We start from the raw sequence: 12,106 nt of genomic DNA, 5'->3' as shown, positions 1-12,106 counted from the left end.
ATGAGCATAAAAATATATAAATAACAAATTAAATCTCAAATAAAATATTAAAATTATTAATTTAAACTTATATAATTTAAAGAATTAAAATTAAGAATAATTTATATTTAAAACAATTAAAATAGATAATTTAATTTAAATTAAACTTAGAAATTTAAGAATAAATCGTTAATTTAAAAAATCAAGCTTAAAAATTAAAAATAAAATAAATTTAAAAAAATTGTTAATTTGAATTTATGTTTATAAATTTAATCTTAAAAATATCTATTTAAATTTACAAAAAATATATATATTATTTTTAAATAAAAAAATTAAAGAATAAGTTTAACAAATTAAATTTAAAAATTCAAGTTGTCAACTAAATTTATAAAAGTTAAAAAATAAAAATACTAAATTGAATTAAAAACGTTAATTTAAATTTAAAAATTAAGCTTAGCAAATGATAAAAATTAATTAAAATGATAAATTAAGCTATTTAGGTTTAGAATTTTAGAAATAAATTGTTAATTTATATTTATAAATCTAAAAATTGTTGAAAAAGTTTAAAAAATAATAATATTATTATTTTATATTTATAAAATTTTAAAAATCAATCTTAAAAAAAATAAAAATATCTAGATAAATTAAAACAATTAAATTTGTTAATTTAAATTAATAAAATTTAAATTAACCTTTTAAAATTAATTAATTTATATTTATAAATTATAAAAAATCAAGTTTAAAAAATTAAAAATAAATTAAATTAAAAACAATTGTTAATTTAAATTTATAAAATTATATTTAGAAATTTAAAAATAAATTTTTATATTATATATAATATATATATATATAATACATTTTTGTTAATTTAAATTTATATTTATAAACTTAATCTTTAAAAATTAAAAAATGTACATTTAAATTTTAAAAAAATAGTATTATTTTAAATAATAAAAATTAAAGAATAAGTTTAACAAATTAAATAAAAAAATTCATGTTAAATAAATTTATAAAAGTTAAAATTAAAAATATGTTAAGAAATTAAATTAAACATGTTAACTTAAATTTAAAAATTAAGCTTAAGCTAATAAAAATAATAAATTAAATATAAAAAATTAAGATTTTTATTTTAAATTTATAAAATTTAAACTCAAAAAATTATAAAAATTATAAATTTCTAATAAATAAATTGTTAATTTATATTTATAAAATTAAAAATATTAATTTTAAAAAATTAAAAATAAATTAAACTAAAAAATTGTTAATTTAAATTAACAAAATTAAAATAATTATATTTGAAAATTTAATCTTAAAAAATTAAAATTATCCAATGAAATTTTAAAAAACTAATATATTTTAAATACATAAAATAAAAGAGTAAGCTTAACAAATTAAATTTAAAAAATTCATAAATTTATAAATGTTAAAAATTAAAATGATAAATTAATCTAAAAAAAAATTAAAAATACTAATTTAAATTTAAAAATTAAGTTTAACAAATATTAAAAATAATTTATTTAATATAAAAAAATTAAGATCGTTACATTAAATTTATAAAATTTAAAATATTAAAAATAAAAAATTAGGCTCAGAAATTTAGAAATAAATTGTTAATTTATATTTAGAAAATTAAAAATATTAAGTTGAAAAAATTAAATAAATTTAGAAATTTAAACATAAATTGTTAGTTTAAATCTATAAAAGTTTAAATTTAAAAAAAGAATATTATTACTTTAAATATGTATATAAAATAAAAAATAAGCATAAATAATTAAAAATAGGTTAAATTAAAAAAAAAAATAAAATTATTAAATTAAAAATAACCAATTAAATTTAAAAATATAAATCTTAAAGATAAAAAGAGATAAAAATTAAAATAAATAACCGATTAAATAAAATAGAAAAGTCATACAATGAAGAATTCGTCCATTCAGTCACGACTATTTTTAGAGTTACTAGGTTAATTGAATATTTTCGAATAGTTGCCGAATTTATGGGTATAGATCAAATTAAAATTTAAGGTGTATAATTGGATCTTATTGTTATTAATTAAAGCTTAATTAAATATTTGAAACCAACAGCGTGACTAAATAAAAAATAGTACTTAAATGATTTAAATTTATCGAAACAAAGTCCCATTAAATAGGCAAAAAGAATTTTAAAGTTAACTGCCTGTAATTAAACGTGCCCTAAAACGAAAATGGTGTAAGGTGATTTACAGGTTGGAAATTCCACAAATCCTATTAAAGGGATAGTTAACAATAGGTAGATGCGCACAAAATTATGGAAATACGTTGGCACAATAACGGCAAGTGTGAAAGAGTCATAAAATACACTTGCTGAAATATAACCTGTTAAAATTCATTTATCCTGTCACGTTTTCACCTTTCCTCCTGGTTTATTTGGATTATAAAAGTTTCCAAATTATATAAATAAATACCGGTAAATATTAGGAACAAGTGTTGACAATAAATATTTTATATGCATAACTGATGATCTGATTATTAATATAACAAGTCAGTCATTTATATTCTAATTTAAACTTTCAAACGATTCTGAAAAACCAGTGAAAGGTTATAAATTCCGACTGCTCACATGAATAAGACCAGTTTTGTCATTAGATTATGCTACAATGTAAACTTCATTTTTTACAACGATTTCAGCTGATTATTACGTCGTTGCATTTTGCAATGCCAACGATTGTTTTTAAATTTTACTATTTTACAAGGAAAAGAGAGTCTGTGAACTCATCGTTTGGATTAAATTATTGTTATTTTTAAATACAATAAAAGCAATCCCATCTTATTTTCTTTGGTGTGACTTTAGAATTCGTCATGCGTAATTAGTGATCTTTTATTCACGTTAGTCAGAATTACCTCAACAATAAGAAATTATTTATAATTTATTGGCTTATTTATTTACCGTGATACAACTTTTCATTGTTAATGGACGAATTGTGACTTGATGTCATCATTTTAAAATAAATTATTGTCGGCAAAAAACAATGTTAAATAAAATCAAAAAGTACAATAAGTGTCTTAGGAAATGCAACTGTTCTAAAACGTGCGTATAAATCAGAATTTCACACCAAATTCATCATATCTGAAAGTTCATCCAATTACAGTTGTAACAGTTTCTTTTTTGCTCCAGCCAGAGAAAACTTTTGGAAGTCAAATAGATAACAGTGACTTCACACCAGATCCATCAAAAGTTGTCTGATTGTCCAGTCCAGCATCAGGTGAGGGCAATTCCCATACAAATCGTGCACAGACATCTCGAAGAATCCTCAATCCGCCACTGGTGGTATCAATGGTACCGAGGCGCGCACAGAAATAGACAAAACTTGTTTCCCCCCACCGGGTTACCTGAGTTGGCCGCCACGAAGAACCCAATCCACCTGAGCTTTCAGTTTGTTCCCTGCAAGCGCAAGACCGGCAACCTGTACGCGAGTGTGCGGTGTTTTGTGGATTTACCGTTGGTTCAGTGGCTACTACAAATTGCACACGCTGGATTTTGAACGATCTCCACTACATGTGCCCAATCTGTTGAACTTCTAACTGGGTTTTGACTGAATAACAGGTGAGATTCGTCCGGGTCTTCCTAATTGATGAACTGATTTTTCTGTGGATCTTGAAATGATTTGTTTGTTAAGGCGGAAGCCGGCCACCACATTTTACTGTGGTTACATCAATTAGGATAATTTTGAAAGTTACTTGGCATTATTAATGGCATTGCAAGACCAAAGGCGTGAGTTTATATCTTTGACATTTAAGAGGATAATGGAATTTATGACAAAACTCCGATGTACGAATTCCAAGGACGCAATAAATGTTGGTTCAGACCATGAGGTTATCACATTCATCTCCTTCTTAAGACATTAATGGCACGATCTAATTTGAGGCTCTTACATATAAAACTCACTGTCACATTTCAGAGAAAGACTGTATCAAAATGTCCATCATCTTATCTTACTTGTAATTAGATCCTAAAATATGTCCCATTATAAATCCTCTAATAAGAATTCCTCAAGTTCCCTGTTCAAACAACCCTCCCTTTTGTTTTTTTTGTTTTCATTGTATTTATTATCCGGCTATTACGTCCATCTAAATTGATTCCTTATCTCCAGAAAACGTATAAAATCCATAGAATAAAGCCCCCGAAAAAAATAAACAATGACAAATTCCAAGAAGGATACCTGACCACCAAAGTATTCTTTCATGCTTGTAATCCGTGGCGGATGATTGGACCTCCCTTTTACCATTTATCATATCTAACTCACGGAAATGTAGGCTTTGAAGATGGTCGGTGCGATTTTTACGGAGACCTGGCAATTAGGCACGATTTGCCCATGAAGCACAAATTTCTAATTATAGCTCTAAATAAACCAAGGAAAATCGTTGATTGTGCCAGGTAAACTGCATTCAACTAAAAACACATGTTTTGTCACGTTTAAAATAAAATTAAAAATCCTCAACAAGTCGGTTACATAATCAGTCTTCTTGTTCTTGCATCGGTTGCAAGACACAAACAATTAATTCACTCGTTCGACACGTATTATTAATACTTGATAAAATAAGGTGCGGTACGGAACATTCCGAAGACAACATGCCACAAATTCCAGGGATCGTTTCCAGGAGTTTTCGCAAAGCCCACACGTTAATACGTTTATCTTTCCCAATCGAATTCCATGTCAAGGTACCGAAATTAAATCCTAATTTGATGTAAAAAATGTATGTTATTAATTTTTTATATAAAACCAGCAATTTATCTAACTAATATGTGGATAATTAAATTGTCCTTTTTTTAAGTAGGCTTAATTAAATTACATTAAAGTGATATGGACCGGTGTGTAAAAATTGAATAATTTACACCTTTTAAGGCTTATTATTTACAGAATAATTTTATGTGCGGTTTAAACAAAAACTACTGTTACTTTATTTACTATAATTAGCCATTTTTATGAACCGGCGTTTGGGTAAACAGACGTTGTCTTGCTGGATTTTCACAGTTTACAGTTAGACGCCGCAAGATAATGTTTAATTTCAAGCATTTTTGTTTTAATTTACTGTAATAACTGTAATTAATAATGGATAGTAATTAATTAATGAATAAATTAGCTGCAAATCTTGAAATGCATCGGAAATTCTGAGCCTCTTTCGTACAATAATCGTGTTCAACCAAATATGGCTCATACCAGAGTTACAGAAGAACATAATTATTGCTCATTACCCACCCTGTCCGGTTCAACACCCAAATCACAGTAATTAAACAACGAGGAATCTAATCAGCAATGGATTAACTTTCAACCGACACCTTTTAGACGTTCCAAACGGATGATAACATCTAAATCGAGGACAAACTATATAATTTGCCACTTTAGCCGTCGTACATTAGAAGGCATGTTTGGTAATTGTAACTGGAGCATGTATTAATAATATACGTTGCGTTGCGTTATTTGTGTGGAAGATGCAGATACTTGCACAAAATAACTGTTGGTTGTCCTACAATTCACACCGCAGACACGATTTTGCTTTAACTGAACTAGTCGGTGGACAATGCGAAGAGCGTCGGGAAAAAGCTTTTTCGTTTAACGGTAACGGACGTAGAAAGTCCAGGAAATTTGTGTAGCATGTGTCATTTGGGTTGATCTGCTACTGTTATTCCTCGTTCTAAATGCACAGTGTTGTGCCTTAATTGAACAACTAAAAAGCTCCATTTTGCTTAACAGTAAACAATGTGAATTGTTCTTGGTGACACATTTTCCAACCCATCTGCTCCGGACTGTGGGATTAAATTATTAATAATAAAATGGCTGATTTTCTAAACATTTTTATAACATGTGTGCAAATTACAAGGAAGTAGAGGAATGTCGTTTATACAACCTGGAGACAGTTCACCTTGAGTGTAACATAATCGCTGCTAAATTTGTGGTTTCGCACATTTTTCAGCCTAATTAATATTTTCTAACAACAGGTTTTGTGGGTTAAAAGCCGAAGAAAACGAAATATTTGTGTTTTTTTCTTAATAGATATTTAATATCGATTGCTAATTCGGCCTTGACTTTCTAATAGTTATTAAATTCAGGCGGAGCAGTTCCATTTCCCATGTTACAATTCGTACCAGCTAAAGCCATAAACTGCTAAAATTATGCATGGCAATGACATTGCCTGGATGTTTTCCTAATAGTCTTGTATGTTTACTAGTAAATTAAGGTCAAAGAGCATTGCAGTAATGCCAATTTAATAGCCAATTTAATTTTACGTACATTCACACACCAGTTTTTAACATAGTTAAGTGTTAAATCGACTTTTTTGGCTTATTTCCTTTCTAAACATTTCTCCTTATGGTTTTTCTGAAACTTAAATAATAATAACAATAACAATTTAGGATGTAAATTTAAATTAATTTACGTTTAGAAAATGCTAATAAACCACCGTTGACCGTCCTCATTACCAAAAGAGACCGACGTCACCTCTTGCATTCCATTGCCTGTAAAAAGAACAGACCGGAAGATTGTTGAACGTGTCACTAAACTTTGCCCATTATAGACGTCGTTTCCGTCTGATTTGAACAAATTAAGCATAGAATTCTTAACGGTACGATTCTGTTATGCCGACAAAACGCGGAAACTCCGACGCCGGATCAAGCAACGAACCTCACGGAATAACCTCACCTGTTAATTCTCTTACGCAGTCCAACGGAAACAAACTTTTTCAAATATCTTTTAAAAAAGATATGTTTTCCTTTTGATGCTGGTACCAAATTTCTAAATATCTACAATGGAGTACCATTGAAAATAACAATTATTGATGTTTTAAGGTGAACAAAATTAAACGTAAATATCAAATACTTTGTATAAAATTTGGGAATACTAATAATGGCTCCTTATAGGATGGTTCTTGGTTAACGTGTATGCCTAAAATGAACTTTACAATATCAAAATTGGTGGCTTTACAGATATTTTAGTTAGAAATTTTTGAAAAAAAAAAATTAATAACTCAAAAACTAAGCTTTAGATCAAGGACATGGTATATCTATTTTATTTGCAATTACACGTAGGATTGTAATATTTAAAAATCCAAAAATATACAGGATATTCCATTGAAAACAACAAAGTTATTTATATTTTAAGATAGACAATATAAATGTACAGTATTGGCAGAAAGTAAAGCAACTTTAAAAATATATAAATTGCTACCGCTCAGTATATGTAAATCTAATATAATTTATTTATATTATAATAACAAACAAAGTCTTGTCACAACAAATAATCATCAGAAAAATTGAACTATTTGAAGTTAATTTTCACAATATTTTACATTTTTTTAACATAACTTGGACATAAATTATTTGAATTTTAAAAAAGTTAATCTATTTTTTCTCAATACTGTAAATAACGTATGTATAAAATTTGAGAATACTAATCCTGAGAGGATGGTCCTTCGAAGGCTTTACAGATATTTTACTTAGATATGTCAAAAGTTGTAAAAAATTAATAATTCAAGTCAAGTCAAGTCTTATCACAATAAATAAACATCAGTAAAATTAAACTATTTGTTTTGTTATTGTTTTACTATGTAATTGTTAAATTTATAAAGGAAAGTTAATTTTCAATATACATTTTTTTTAACATAATAATAACCTGGACAAAAATTATTTAAATTTTGAAAAGGTTCCTCTACTTTCGGCCAATACTGTAAATAACGAACACTATGTATAAAATTTGAGAATATTAATTCTGATAGGATTCGATGGCTTTATAGACATTTTAGTTAGACATGTCAAAATTTTATTCAAAATAAATTTAAAAAATAGTTCAAATAAAGTTGTAAATTCTATAAAAATTCCAAATCGATGCCTCCATGATTAAATTTGGTAAATCATCCCGTAATAAAATTTAAATTATGCAATGGATTATATGAAATTATTCCTAAAAGTAAAAAGTTTATAAACAAGTATTTACGTAACCGTTACGTTTTCTAATAAATGTTTTTGTTATATAAATTGGTTTATATGATAATAAAATAAATAAAAACATTTTATTAATACTTACATTTTTCTTTTTTCCAGGTATGTAAAGCAACTCCCTGAAAAAAGAACCAACCGCTAAGTACAATAAAATTGTGATACGAAAACTAAAGGTAATCAATTAAAATTACAAATAATGCAGTGAGTGATGGTAAAAGTGAATAAGTAATTTGATGAAAACAGCCCGAAGAAAAGCACGATAAACATTAGCCTCTCAGTACTTTACCATTGCATTATATCAACTCCAACCCACACTCTCCGTCTAAAACCCAATAATGAATGTTATTTACCCTTTTCTTGGATTCCCTGGCGCTAATTTATTCCCGTAATGAACCGTTACATTTTCATTGTACCATTATTACTCTCCCGCGAAGAGACCGATCTCGGTGCACGTCTTTCATACATTTAATAACGCGTAATTTCGCGTTATCATGTGCCGATCTTTCTGGTGCATTGATTCCATGTAAATGGCAATTCTGCTGCGCCGTCTGGCCGATTCGTGACGGTGGTACGGCTTAAACGTACGTCCCCTGGACGTTTCGTAAAAAATCGTACCTGTTTGTCGTGAGCTATGCATGCATAACAGATTTTACTCGACCGCGACCATAAACGGGGGGGAAATATGTCTCGGTGCATCTTGGGCCCATAAATTTACAGGAAGTGCATTAGATGTCTATCAGTTTACCCACACGAACCTCCTATAATATTTGTCACATTTATTGTACGTGATGTTCGGCCACTCAGCAATTCAGCAATCTTCGATCGACCCGATCCGGTACGATTTCAGATATGAGTCATTGCGAATTTAATATCGAACGGTGGTTTTGAGGCAGGAACGAGGCGACTTGACTCGCAACAAAACGAACAAACGAATGTCAGTAGGTCATATGACTTGTCTTTACAAACCGGATATTAACTGAAAATACTCCGGCTTGAGCATGGCATAGTTGCAGGAAAGAGAATATGGACGTGCTGAGATATTTGCTTAGAAAACCGGTAACTGCTCCGTCAAGGTGCACTTTTACATAATTTCTAAAATTTCTAATGCAATTTTCTATTACGTTAGAATCGTATTTATTGCCTGTTTATTATTAAATGCTCGCTATTGTTTGGCTGTTTGTGTTTGTAAATATTCATTTCAGTTACGGTTATTCACAACCGTGTTAAACATTTCAGTTGTTGTTATACGATATAAAATAGTAAAACATCTTCAGAAAAGTACATTTTTAAGTTATTTTTTCAGATGAGAATATTATATATTTTCAAAAATATAAAAGTATCATTTTTCAAAAATTTATTGCATCAGTTTTTAACAAAGTTGTTAAACACATATAACTCCTAATTTTCTCTTGAATTGATAAAGAAAAATAAAGTAATAGTTAACATTAATTAATTAATAATTGACATTAATATTAACATTAACATAATTAGACAATAAGTAAAACACGTTTTGAAACATTTTATCAGAAGTAGGTTAACACATCAAAACAAAATTGTTTACAAATTTAACGGTTTATTTTTGATACTATTCCATATTTATTAGTTTAAAAAATTGTACAAAACTAGATGATTTTATGAATAAATTTTGAAATGTACTAAATCTTTTCACACAACTATTAATATTATTTTGAATTGATAATAAGAAAAAATGTAACAGTTATTTAGGTAATGAGTAAAACATATTTAGGAATAATTTTTGTTATAAGCAGTTTAATTTTGACAAAATTCCATTAAAAAATATATAAAAAAACTACACGATTATATAGTAAATTTTAAAAGTTACTCAATCTTCACACATAACTCTTAATTTTTGTTTTGAATTGATAATAATAAAAAATGTAATAGTTATTTAAATAATAAGTAAAACATATTTTGGAATAATTTTTATTATAAGTAGTTTAAAACAGCAAAACAAAATTGTATATAATTTCAGTTGTTTATTTTTGCCAATATTCCATTAAAAAATATAAAAAACTACAAGATTATATAAGTAAATTTTGAGATATTACTCACTCTTCATATGTAACTCTTAATATTCTATTGAATTGATAATAAGAAAAATCTAATAATTATTTAGGTAATAAGTGTTATATTTTGAATTAATTTTTATTATAAGTGGTTTAAAACAGCAAAAGAAAATTGTATATGGTTTATTTTTACTAATATCCCGTTTAAAAAAATATAAAAACTACAGGATTTTATGAATAAATTTTGAAATGTTCATACAACTTTTAATTTTCTTTTGAATAAGAAAAAAAATATTATAGTTATTTAGATAATAAATAAAACACATTTTGAATTAATTTTTTTATAACCAAAATAAAATTGTATATAATTTCAGTAATTTATTTTTACTGCCATTCTACAATTTATCATTTTCATAACGCAAAAATTAAAAATAAAAAACAGTGTGAAATCGCAAGTAAACCATTCTCATCCCATTTACAAGTAAACTGTCGCCCACTCTCCACATAAATTTGGCAATCCTAAACAATAAAGCGCCAGATTAATGTTTACATTTTCCTAATTGGAGCCGATTACAAAATTCGTTACATATACAATTTACATACAGTCGTCAGTCAGGCGATGAGAACGCGTCCATAATGCTTACATAAGTCGGCGTCGTCTTGAGAAGTAACACAATTAGGCATTATGCCTTTTAATTGTCATGTGAGAAAAAGCACTTGCATCAAACTGTGGCGTTAACAAAGACGGTTTCACTTATGCACCCAACTAAGTTTCGGAGTTGTCCACGCACATTCATCAACGTGATGGGGCGCCTTTTTTTTAATTGTACATTGTTAACTTTCTTTCGTGCACCGACAACTTTTCCACGTACGGGAAATATTGTGAATGTAATTGCTCGAATTAAAAGGGACATTTTAAATGTGTAATTATTTAATTTCACTGCTGTTTTTGTTTGTTCTGTTGATTGGGGAAAATGTAGGATATTTTACTTTCTAGTTTTTGCTGTTTATTATTCATACATTCATATTATTTCCCCGAAATAGATCAATTAGTAAAATGCAATTGTATTTTAAGTAGTACACAAATTAAAATATGTAAATTGATTGGCAAGGCAAAGTCAAATTTAGTAGAATGAGTCGATTAAAAGTGCAAAAATGATAATTAAGGCGAGATGCAATAGATCTGCCTACTTAGCGCATTAATTATAGTATACATGATTGAGAAAATTATTCAATGGGAAATTACGAAATATATGTCGTATATTGAGTGAGAAGATTGACTAACTGGAGAATGCAGTTAATCTATTCGATTATGGATTCCAATTAAATTACCGAATTAGGTATTACAAAACCAAAGCTCTTAAAACACATGCTGTCCACTTAAAGGAAATGGACAATTTGAATAATTACAACGTAATAGCCAAGCAGATTTAATTAACGACAAATTTTAAACCGTAACTCGACAAATTATGAACAATTTTAAAACTGTTTAAACTAATAATTTCATACTCTAATTTTCTTTCTATAATATACAAGCTTTGTATGTATCACATTCAATTACGAGCAGATAAAGGAATTCAATCGGTCCTTGAGTATGTTGCGACATGATTTAATTGACAGTGTTTATGAATATAAGGAGGAAATGATTATTGCAATTTTCCAGCGGTTCTATTAGTAACTTACCCAACACAACCTGTTGGCACGCGAAAAAATGCACATTCCAGTCCTGCATTATTTTATGAAGCCTGTGCTTAATCTGATAAAACCGTGGTAATGACGGAAGAGGCGAAGAATATTTAATTAATGAAGGAGTTGGTCGTTGTTTTTTTTCAACGAGTTTGATTGATGATGGAACTTATTGCGGTTAAAGTGATTTGATGTCTAAAGAGTGTGTTCAAATGAAAAATAACAATAACTTATTAATAGTAGTTTTATGTTAATTGGTATAGGCCTTGAACTACCAACAGTAGTTTATCGATAAATATAGATACAGCAACTCACTCATCAGTTTCCATATTTATAAGTGGGAAAAATTATCCTTGCTAAAATAATAACAGTGTTCAACCTTAGTTACTCCTAACGGTATATCATAAATACGACCGTTAAGCTCGTGTGTCATCGATTACTGCTTT

At 27.7% G+C, this 12,106-nt stretch overlaps 1 protein-coding gene across 2 annotated transcripts in view; it reads left to right on the top strand.

Annotated features, from left to right (window-relative positions):
• The first annotated feature begins 3,420 nt into the window (after positions 1 to 3,420).
• The window catches only part of LOC109599873 (sushi, von Willebrand factor type A, EGF and pentraxin domain-containing protein 1), a 39,911-nt gene continuing 31,225 nt past the window's right edge, over positions 3,421 to 12,106 (top strand). For both annotated transcript variants that reach the window (XM_049965553.1, XM_020015922.2), the window contains exon 1: positions 3,421 to 3,558. The gene's annotated coding sequence lies outside the window, so the exon portion shown is untranslated. The remainder of the gene's footprint in view (positions 3,559 to 12,106) is intronic.

The sequence above is a fragment of the Aethina tumida genome, chromosome 3, assembly GCF_024364675.1.
Source record: "Aethina tumida isolate Nest 87 chromosome 3, icAetTumi1.1, whole genome shotgun sequence".
NCBI lineage: Eukaryota > Metazoa > Arthropoda > Insecta > Coleoptera > Nitidulidae > Aethina > Aethina tumida.
The sequence above is the reverse complement of the archived record's forward strand: the minus strand, read 5'-3'. Positions and strand labels throughout refer to the sequence as shown.